This window comes from Martes martes (assembly GCF_963455335.1).
Source record: "Martes martes genome assembly, chromosome: 12".
Classification (NCBI taxonomy): Eukaryota; Metazoa; Chordata; class Mammalia; order Carnivora; family Mustelidae; genus Martes; species Martes martes.
This window is the reverse complement of record NC_137900.1, coordinates 62,688,895-62,700,922: the sequence shown is the minus strand read 5'-3', so window position 1 is coordinate 62,700,922 and position 12,028 is coordinate 62,688,895. Positions and strand designations below refer to the sequence as shown.

The following is a 12,028-nucleotide window of genomic DNA, read 5'->3' as shown; positions in this document are numbered from 1 at the left end:
CCTGTGCCAGGCACCTCAACCTCCACATTTTCTACCTTTTTGAGGGCAGTTCCCTTAGTCAGGGCAGCTTAGAGACTTAGGGAATTTCTTCCTCACTCACACTGTGCCTCCATCCAACTGGTCACCAGGTCCAGGCAGACATTTGCCTGATGTCCATGGTAGCCACTTCTTCTTCTTCTTCTTCTTAAGATTTTATTTATTTATTTGATAGAGAGACACAGCGAGAGGGGGAACACAAGCAAGAGGGTGGGAGAGGGAGAAGCAGGCTTCCCACTGAGCAGGGAGCCTGATGTGGGGCTCGATCCCAGGACCATGGGATCATGACCTGAGCTAACGGCAGACATCTAATGACTGAGCCACCCAGGTGCCCCTGTGGTATCCACTTCTACCTCCAGTTCCCACTGTTTCTGCTTCAATTCAGGTCAAACACAGATCTCCACACTGCTAACCTCCCCTCCTCTAACTTACTCCCCATACTTCCATCTGAAACTCCTCTTAAAATACTGCCCTCACTTGCAGCTTCCCTTCTCATAACCTTCAAGGACTCCCTGTGACCAAAGTCCTCACCTGCATGATCTGGCCCCACATTGAAAATACTCCAGCATACAGTATATCTTTCTCCACAAATGCCTCACACTTCTCTTCCTCCACATCTTTGTTCCCTTGTTCTATCCCCTCAGTGTCTACCAATTGAACTCCTACTCATCTGTCAAAGCCCAGCTCCAATTCTCCCTTCTGCTAAGAAATGTTTTACCTATGCCCACCTTAAAAGTGGAATCATACTTTTGGCTTTTGGCTCAGAGTAGGGAAAGTTGCAACTGTCTTCAGCCACTAGAATCTGGGTTCATCCAACACCAGCTGCCTCCACCATGCAGCCTGAGTTCGACCCCGATGAAATCAAAGTCATATACCCAAGGTGCACTTGTGCCACAACTGCCTTGGCCCCAGAGATCAGTCCCCTGGGCCCGTCTCCAAAAAAGGCTGGTGATGACATCACCTAGGCAACCAGTGAAGGGTCCGAGGATTACAGTGAAACTGACCATTCAGAACAGATAGGACCAGTTGAAGTGGTACCTTCTGCCTCTTCCCTGATTATCAAACCCTCACGGAACCACCAGGAGATGGAAAGAAGCAGAAAAACATTAAACATGGTAGAAATGTCACTTTTATGAGATTATCAACATTGCCCAACAGATGCAGCACCAATCTTCAGCCAGAGAACTCTCTGGAACCATTAAAGAGATCCTGGGGACTGCCCAATCTGTGGGATGCAATGTTGATGGCCACCACCCTCATGACATCATAGTTGACATCAATAGTGGTACAGTGGAATGTCCAGCTAGTTAAAAACCACAAAGGAAAATATTTCAATAAAGGATCATTTTACAATCAAAAAAGGGGGGACAGAATCATAGACTGCCATAGACAGATATGTACCCAACCTATAATTGGAAAAATTATTTTGGGGCACCTGGGTGGCTCAGTGGGTTAAGCTTCTGCCTTCAGCTCAGGTCGTGATCCCAGAGTCCTGGGATCGAGCCCCTCGTTGGGCTCTCTGCTCAGTGGGGAGACTGCTTCCCCCTCTCTCTCTGCCTACTTGTGATCTCTCTCTCTCTCTCTTTCTGTCAAATAAATAAATAAATAATCTTAAAAAAAAAAGAAAAGAAAAATTATTTTATAAAATCACACAGGCCTATTCCTGACAATTGAAGAACTCAGGACAAATAAAAGAGGAGTCCTACAGCCCACAGCACCTCTTCCCTTTCTTTCCACCCTTCCCTGTCCCTTTGGGTTTTTGTAAGATTTTATTTATTAATTTGACAGACAGAGATCACAAGTAGGCAGAGAGGCAGACAGGGGTGGGGGTGGGAGTGGGAAGCAGGCTCCCTGCTGAGCAGAGAGCACTATGCGGGGCTTGATCCCAGGACTCTGAGATCATGACCTGAGCTGAAGGCAGAGGTTTAACCCATTGAGCCACCCAGGTGCCTCCCTCCCTCGTCCCTGGGCTCCATCCTGTACTACAAGGGTATATGCACACAGGTGTGGACTTTTAAGTCTTTATGCCCAAGGTCTAACTCACCCCAACAGCTCCTATGGCACTCCCACGGTCACCTTTTGACCATCCCTTGAGGCCAGAGATTCAACAGGCTTACAGAAGAGGTCAGTACAGGTTTTGGAAGCAAACTTGGTCCATTTGGGCAGGAGATCTCAAGATGGAGAGTCTCAAAGGGAGGTCTAAAAGGGGCCTGGTTCTGGAGGGGTCCTCAGCCCTGTGGGGAGGGTGGAGCTATATATGAAGGAGGGTGGAACTATATATGGCCTCTGCAGTAGGGCTTCTCTCACTTGAGTATGCACATGAATCAGAAGATGCTGCATTGATAATGAGCTCCCAGGGGATGCAGAAGCTCTGGGCCATAGATCACAGCAGGAGTAGCAAGGGACTACAACACGAGGCTCAGTTCCAAGGGTAGATGGAAGCTACATTCGCTGTATGGAATCTTCTTCGACACTTGAGTAATGTACAATAGGAGCTTTGGTTCTCCAGACTGAGGGAAACTGGTTTGCAGGATGGACATCTCAGATCCACATCATTAGCTGCAGGGTTCTCTTAGCAGCCACAGTGATGAGGCAGGTTAGAAGATTTGGCTTCTTGACCCTAAGTCCAGATCCTTTGTCTGCTTAGTGTTGTGAGGAACCCACCAGACCCCTGGGAGCAGGTATTATTAGAAGGAGATGACGTCGTTTCCCGGCTACATATGAAAACCAACCTTGCCATCAAAACTGCTCATCTAGAACAATCCCAGGTGGCATCTCAGGGATGCTGGAGGTGGGAAGACACTGTGCTCCCCCCACCCCAGTGTTCCCTTCCCCTGCACTCTTTCATGCTCTAATTTCACATCCTAGCTAATTACTTGACTCTCTTCTCCCTTCATCATTGCTGACAAAGTTAGGCCCCCCTCCAGCCATTATGGCTCCAGGCAAAATGTAGCAAGAAGGGTGGGAAGTTAGGGCGAGTGCTGGGGGAGGGTGGCGCCTCCTGCCTTCCTGGAGTCTTAATAAACCTCTTGAGCTTATATAGGTCTATTCTTGCCTGGAGCACTGAGCATCAGGAATGAAAGTACCTCATACAATTGTCTCACTTAACAATGGGGAAACTGAGGCCCAGGGAGGTAAGGCAACTTGCCTGAAGTCCTATAGCAAGTTGGTATGGAGTCATGGCTCTACTCCCCACCCCCAGTGCAATCCTGCCCCCTCCCCCATACTGCTTCCTTGCTAAACTCATCCCTTGCCGACCTTGAACATATGAAGGACCTCTCCCAGTGAACATCTAAATGAGTTTCAGCAAACCATTTCATCTGTCTGAGCCTCGATTTCCTTATTGCTCACAGGGGGTGAGCACATCCCTCCCCCAGATTCGTGGTGAGGACTAGGGGAGCCAGTGCAAACCTGGAAGCATGAAATAATGACATAACTGAGTAAGGAAATAGGCCTTGCATCAGTTTCCTGTGGCGGCTATAACAAATTGCCACCAACTGTGGCTTAAAACAACCCAAATTTCTTATCTTATTGTTCGGGAGGTCAGGAGTCTGAAATGGGTGTCAGTGGGGTAAAATCACAGTGTCAGCATAGCTGTATTCCTTTTCGGAGGCTCTGGCAGGGGAAGGCAGGGACACAGGGAATCTGCTTTCTGGCTCTTTCTAGCTTCTAGAGGCCACCCACATTCCTTGGCCCTTGGTCCCCTCCATCTTCAAAGCCAGTACTGGCCAGTGAGTCTTCTCACACTGCATCACTCCAGCCCTCTTCCTCCCCTGCCTTCCTCTCTCACTTCCGACTCTTGTGATTACACTGGGCCCAACTAGGTGATTCAGGACTCCATCTCACAGTTGGCTCACTCCCAACTGATCTGCAGCCTGAATTCTCCTTTGCCCTGTAGCATAATGTATTCACAGGTTCTGGGACTGAAAGAGGCCATCATTCTGCCTATTGCAGTTCTTGACCATTTGGAAACTTGGGAAAATCTGAGAACAGTCAGGACTTCACTTGAAGAAAAATGTGCAGGCTAAAAAATTTTGGCATGTAATCTCATGGGCACCCAAGCATGAACCCTGGTTATGACTCTTGGTGCAAAGGGATAACGTGGGTCACCACCTATGACATTTATCACAGGTATATTAGTGTGTGCACCCACAGGCACACATGTGCCTATACCTACCTACATGTGTGTGCTGTGTATGCACATGCACACAAACTTACACGGATGGACACACACATACATAGATGTATACATATCATACCATTTTCCTGTGGAGATAGCAAGAATTTCTTTGGCTTCTCTTTGTGTGAGATGTAGCCAAGAAGGCACAGAAGGGCAGCCTGCCCCTGCATTGCCTCTCCAACCAGCTCATTTCACCTCCACCCCAGGTCCCTGAGGTCTGGCCACTCTGTGCTTGTCACTGACCTTCATCAGTGACCTCTGGACCTCTGGCTCCAGAGAGGGAATGACAGCCCCTGGCTGGCATGAGCTCTGTGCCTTATTTTTTTGCAGGATGTTCCACTTGCAAAGCTGCTTCACTGAGGCTTCTCCTGGGGGTGCTGCTAATTTTTTGTGTGGTGTCCTTTCAGGGTCCCTGATTCTCACACCTGCATGCAGAGCCAGAGATCAGGTTGACAGAGGCCAGTCACAAGGAATACAGGAGGGCTGACGGCACCCAGACACACACATGTACATGAACACTCACTCTTGGGCATGATTATCAACACACTTTACACATATACACACAAACACACACACACTTGACAAACACAAAGATTCCTATCTTTGGGGATTAAGAGCTCAACATTGATACACTGCAATCCAAACCCTAAACATCCGTTCTTACTACAAACACCTTCAGGCCCCAGAGGAACACACTATCACATTGCTCTATTTCCTTGAAACACACTCAGTCTGGAAATGTTGTGTTTCTGTACCTGATGACTCTGGAAATGGACACTGTTTCAAAAATCAGGCAAGACTGAATGGCAGAAGAGTTTAGATGATGGAATAAGCAGGTTACCTAGTTAATTCTTTTCTAGCACAATGCATGAATATTTTATTCCTACACAACAAAATATTTCCCTACTCAGCCAAGTATCCAACTCCTTACTTCTCTTCTAGCTCCAGTCCTATTCCTGGAGGTACTCACTAATTAGCAAGCCATTCACAACCACTGCACATGGTGGCTGAAGAACATGATGCCATACTCAACACTTCATATCACTCTCAAATCTGCATATATGTAGATCTAGACAGAATGTGCATGAAGCATGGTATGAAGTATTTACCTTGGCAATGATGTGGATGTTCAATGATAGCATGCCAAGTCTTATTTTCATAGAAATGTTTAGTAAGAGTTAATTAAATTTTTAAAAATAAAATAAAAGACATTTATTTAAATGGTGTTACTATACTCGGGTTATAATTTGTATTTTATCTTTCAGTTTGTTAGATAATTATGACTTCTTTAAAAGAAAAATAACTTTTCTAGAAAATGTATGTGAAAAATGTTTTTAATTCTTTGTTTTTTATGTTCACTTTAACTTACGCTTATTTTTAACTTACACTTTTGGATGGAAATATATTCAAATCCTATATACTTTCACTACAATTACATTTCATGTTTTAATCCTTTAGGGTGGGGTTGACAAACTTTTACTTAAAGGGCCAGAGGGGTGACTGGGTGGCTCAGTAGTTTGAGTGTCTGACTCTCAATTTTGACTCAGGCCATGGTCTCAGTGTCTGTTGGACTCTGTGCTCAGCACAGTCCACTTGTCCCCTCCCTCTGCTCCTCCCCCCAATCTCTCTCTCAAATAAATAAATAAATAAAATCTTCAAAGGGCCAGAGAGGGGGCGCCTGGGTAGCCTAGTCAGTTGAGTGGCCAGCTCTTGATTTTGGTTCAGGTCATGATCTCATGGTCCTAGGATCAAGTTCCAATTTGGGCTCCATGCCCAGCAGGCAGTCTGCTTGAGGATTCTCTCTCCTGCTCTCTCTCTGCCCCTCCTCCGCACTCACGCATGCACACTTTCTCTCAAATGAATAAATAAATCTTTAAAGGGACAAAGAGTAAATATTTTAGGCTTGTAGGTCATACAGTTTCTGTTCTAAGCACTCAACCCTGATGCTCTAACATGAAAACAGTCATGGACAATATGTAAAAAAATGTGCATGGCTATGCGCAAATAAAACTTTATTTACAAAAACAGGCAGTGGGCCTGCAGGTCAGAGTTTGCCAAACTCTGCTTCAGATCATTACTGTCAATAGAATCCAAATCTGTGAAAATCTTGATAACATATTGAATTCTGCTGAGATGAAAGCCAGAAAAATAAATTTTATGAAATATATAACTTATGAATTATGCATACCTTGATTTTATTATTCATTCAGACTTTCCCAGCTCATCAGCAGTATACCCAGATATATTCGGTCATAATTAAATTCAATTGTCTTTGGTGATGTTGATTTTCAGTCATTTAAAAATTATAGCTTGACATATATTCTTGATTTTGTCATTTCGAAGGTGTATTTGTCAAGGCAGGAAGATGGATATATGTTATTTAATAGTACATTGGCTTGAATTACGACTTTTAAATAGATAAACATAAGGTAGCTGGGTCTCCATTTGTACTTGTGTCCTGGGCTCTGCAACAACTGGGAGTAGCCTGAGCCCTTCAGGAGGGTACAGGCTTGGCTGGGTTTCCCTTTCACCATTTTGACCTTCCTGCTTCCCTGAAATATAGACATGATACTGGAAGTTAGGCTACCATCTTGTGACCATGAGGAAGAAGCTAGGTAATGGTAGAAACTTAGGTCTGACACCACCGAACCACCAAACTCATTTCGGAAACTAGCCACCCCCAGACCTTTACCATGTGAAGAGAACGAATCACTGTGTGGTTAAATTGCTAATTATTTGGGTTTCTGTTATAATCAGCCAAACACAAATTCTGAAGACATAAATCCCAACTGGGAGGAAACTCTCCCTCCACAGCTCTTCTGATGCACCCATCACAGCTCCCACCATAGGCTGGTTTGCAGCACAACCCATTCATTCACTGACTCATTCATTCATTCATTCATTCAATAAACATTTACAAGCACCTATTCTGTGCCAGGGCCCAGGGTAGTTCTGGGGCTACCATGAGGAACTGGAGGATAATACAGGAGAGATTATCATAAGGAATTCACAGCTTGGTTATGGATCCTTGACTTACCTACAGTATTTGTTAAGGCACAGGTCCACATACATGCATCAGAAGCCCAGACTAACAATGGCTTAAACAAAGGAGAAGTTTATTTCTCTTGTACATAAAAGTCCAGGCTGGTATGGCAGCTCAGCTGGTATGACAACTTTGAAGTTGTCAGGGACCCAAGCTTCCTCTTTCTTATTGCTCTGCTGTCATGCGGTTCCCTCATGCACCTGGTCCAAGATGCCTAACCACCTGCCATATGCTAGCCAGCTGGAAGGGGTAGGAGAGAACATGCCCCTACACTTTAAAGGTACAACGTCCAAGATGCACACATCCCTTATACCCACTGGGCAGAACTTTGTTACACAGCCATACCTAGTTGCTGGGAGGTCTGGGAAATACAGTCTTTCTTCTGGGCAGCCATGTGCTCAGAAAAAACTCAGGTTTCTATTATATAGAAGAAAGGGAAATCAGCCATTTCTGCCATACTTCATAAAACTGTGTCAAACCACAAAAATCATGAGCTCAAAAGGTAGGCTTGTGACTTCTGGAATCGCATTCCCAAAAATACACAGGTATTTCCTCTACTCACTCCCCAACACTACTATTTAACTGTCTTTTGAAGATTTCATTGAAATTTTGTTTATCTCCATTTATTACACCAAGAGTGTGCACAAAAACACACACAACAGGTAAAAAATAAGACGGTTTTTGTTTTTTGAGAAAGAGCATGCCTGCAGTGGTGGGGAGGACACAGGGCTTGATCTCACAATCCTGAGATCATGACCTAAGCTGAAATCAAGAGTCGGACACTTAACTGACAGAGCCACCCAGACACCCCAAAATAAAACAGTTTCTATCACTTAAGTAGAAGCATTCCCGATGTGATGAACTGAGAACACCAAACCTCAGTGACAATTGGACAACTCGCAGTCTGCTAGGTTCACTCCCTAGCTCAGTATCTTGATTCCGCATGCTGGCCTCACAACTCAGGATTCCAATCGTGGCTTTCATGGTCTTCAGAAAAAGCCAGCACAGTGAGTGTTAAGCCTATGAGTGCTACAAATCCTTGAACTGAGGTGAGTGTTAACAATAAGTGAACGAGTGAAACAGTCCATTTTAATGTTGCTATTTTCATTCAAAGGACTTTTTAGTGTGGTATTTTTACCAACTCATTCTGAGCTGTATCAAAATGTAAGAGCTGTTTGCTTTCAGTGCAAGCTTACCTTTAATCCCACCCGATTTCTCAGCCTCAATCCACTTGCTCCACTCCTTCCTCACTCGTCATTCAACTGCAAAATTTATGACCATAGCAAATGGCCCATAATAAATAGGCCTTAGTAAAATATCTGTAAATCCACCACTCCTCTCCCAAGGGAGATTTAATAAAAAGGAACTCAGATAAAAATACTCATTAAGAATTGAAACAGACTGATAGACAGTGCTTAATTTATAATTAATACATGAGAAAATTATGGTCTTTCTCAAGGGTATTTGAAAATATTTTAGTCTCGTAATTTTCGGCCAGTATCAAAATTGTTTCATTAGTTCTCATATTTTAGTAATGGCTGTGGTAGGTTTTTCTTTATACACAGAGATCATATTCTATGTCTCTTTGTGGTTGGTCCTCGCACTGGCAAATTTTCAGACAGCTTTGACTGGGTTGACATTTTAGTCACTACTTTTCATTTTCCTTTCATGACCTGACCTAATATGGGTGGAAATAATGAGGTTTAGTGGAGTTTATTTTTGACAACTTTGGTGGCTTTAAATAAGTGTCTTTGGCCTAATTTAAAATGGTTGCAGATTTTAAGGTGCATTATCTACTAAAGCATCAAATGGAACCACTGCGTCATTAGTTGCCACAAACAGAATCATTTGAGCTGCAACAGAAAAATCCAAACCACTTCTGTTCACTGCTTTTAACTCTTCCTTGGCTAATGTCTTTTACAGTCTTTTCGCACTAACTATACAAGATTTTAGTATTCAAGAAGACTAAATAGGTGGATCTAATGTGTCCTGCTTCAAAACTATCACCACAGACACTCAGTTTCTTCATCTGTGAAAGGGACTAATAATGGCACCTAATGCACAGTGTTTGAGAATTATGTTAAGATACGTAAAGTGCTTAGCATGGTGCTTGCTACATAAATGCACATTAAGATGATAGTTCTTGTTATGCTGTTGTTATTCTATAGAGCAAAGGGCCTGAGTTTGGACACAAGGAAACATCAGACTGACCTAGACTAAGAAATCCACCCCGGAAAGAAAGGCCTGTCCCCTGTAAAACTGTCAGAGACGTGCATGAATAGTAAGGACTGGGGGAGCTGCTCTAGACGGAAGGAGACTGAAGAGCCATGATTACTAAATGCAATGTGTCGGCCTGGTTTGGTCCAGGACTAGAGAGGGAACACAGACTTTGTTGGAACAGTTGACAGCAATCGGAGTTCTTCATGCAACTAGTCTTGCAACTTTTTTCACTGAATCTAAAATTATTTCAAAGTGAATTACTATCATTGAAAGGCATCTGTGTATTTCTTCATGTTGTCTTCATGCCTTCAGGCAATGGATTAATGTACACTTCCTTCAAGGGAGTGACTACCAGCCTCCATATACCTGAAGTGCTTTCTTCTGGGGATTCCAAGAAACATAGATCGTCAGACAAGTTGCAAAATAAGAATGAGAACACTTCCACTTCTGTTCGTAAGGATTAACTGCTACAGAAACTGCCCTCCTAACCTAAACAACTAAAAATCCCCCAAATAAGTAAAACATTGTTTATAGATATTGGACTCAGGGGAAAATAGGACTGTGATTACAGGAAAAACCTGAGGTGAGGCCTATGGCTACCCTACCTGGCACCTAGAGGGAGTTTCCAGGCCACAGCATAGGGAGGAGGACCCACATGGAGCCTAGCCGAACTCCAGAGTTGAGGGATAGATCAGAGTTCATGGAGGCAGGGACAACTAGAATCTGCAGTACAGAAAACCAAAGATGAGGGAGCCAAACAGAGGGAGCTCCAGAGACCCACAGTAAATACATCTAGAAGACAGATCAGGTGCTGCCCCTGACTGAGGGTGTGCAAAGGGAACTGGCTATAAAGAAACAAGGAAACTTTGGGGCAATGGAAGAGTTCTCTGATTGTGGTGGTGGTTGCAAAACTAAAAACATTTGTCAAAACCCATTAAATTGTACACTTAAAATTGGTGATATTGTATGTAAATTACATATCAATAGAACTGTTTTTTAAAAATACATGACTGAGACCCATCTTGAAGAATCAAACAAAATTGCTTGTGATTTTGAGTTTAGAAGCTGAGTCCAGTGTTTTCCCTGATGCCCTGTGATCTCTGATCTCATCTTTATTGGACTATATATTTTGCTGCTCCAGTTTTTTGTTTTTTAAGATTTTATGTATTTATTTGACAGAGAGAGAAATCACAAGTAGGCAGAGAGGCAGGCAGAGAGAGAGGAGGGGAAGCAGGCTCCCTGCCTAGCAGAGAGCCCGATGCGGGACTCGATCCCAGGACCCTGAGATCATGACCTGAGCCAAAGATAGAGGCTTACACCACTGAACCACGGCCCCAGCACCCCTCCAGGTTTTTTAAAAAGATTTATTTATTTATTTGAGAGAGAGAGTGTGTGTGTGAGCAGAGGGAGGAGCAGAGAGAGAGGGAAAGAATCCTAAGCAGACTCCCCACTGAGCACAGAGCCTAACGTGAGGCTCAATCCCAGGACCCTGAGATCATGACCCAAGCCGAAGTCTAGAGTCAGACACTCAACTGACTCAGCCACCCAGGCAGCCCTTGCTGCTCCAGTTTTTAGCAATTTCCTTTCCTAGGTCTTTGGAGCACCTCAGTAGGCCCCACTGAGAATTACAGATGGAGCCGAAAGAGTTTCTCAAATGCAAGTCTTGGCACCTTGAACTTCAGGACTCTCTTATGCACTCAAAAAATTGCTCTCCCAGGGTTGAAATTCCTCTGCTGTTACAGAATGATTCAATGTGACTTTTTAGTCACATGAAGCACACCTGTCACCACCCCAAAACCAAATGGCTTCTTTGAGCAAAGTCTCTCAAGGCAGCATCAAACAGATATTGCTTTTGTCCTATGGGCTTCTGTTTGGCACCTGGGTTAAGGGAGTAAAAATGCCTTTTATGAACAGGTTCCTGAACTCCAGTCAAAATTTTTCTTTTGACCTGTTGCCGTGATAAATTACATTAATGCACTTACTAATCTGAGCCATCTTTATATTACTGAAATAAAAAACCAGCTTGCTCATAATATATTATCCTTTTAACATACTACTGGATTGAACACCATTTCATTTGGGACTTCTGCCTCCATGTTATTAAGTGTGTAACCAGTTTATTGAACAGTCTAAAGTCAGCAGAGTATAAACATAAAATGATTTTATGTTTTGGTCCCAGTTGCTTACCTTCAAACAAATTCTGTTAAATCTCTCCTTTCTGCCCCATAATGGCATTTGAACAGACCACATGGCTTTCTAGTCACTTTCAGTTACTAAAAAGTCCAGGCCAACCTATTATCAGTTTTAAACTCCAGTTGCAGCATGGGTACTCTGCATGTGCAGGTCAAAGCATGTCTAGAACATTTCCTGAACCAAGACTGCTAAGAAAAATGCAGAATTCAGATAGAACCCCACAGAAAAGCTTCAGAAATGTGCAGACATCTATAAATACCTTTTGATCCTCTCCATGGCCAGCGGGAGTTACAGAAAACTGAGCCCATCCAGAATGCCTAGAAACAGCAGATGTCCTCTGTCAAGAACATGGTGGT

At 43.7% G+C, this 12,028-nt stretch overlaps 1 pseudogene across 1 annotated transcript; it reads left to right on the top strand.

Moving 5' to 3' along the window:
* The first annotated feature begins 869 nt into the window (after nucleotides 1–869).
* Nucleotides 870–1,347, top strand: LOC308352883 (large ribosomal subunit protein uL11-like; annotated as a pseudogene). Its single transcript has one exon. The product of its transcript is annotated as a large ribosomal subunit protein uL11-like (transcript).
* Nucleotides 1,348–12,028: the final 10,681 nt, after the last annotated feature.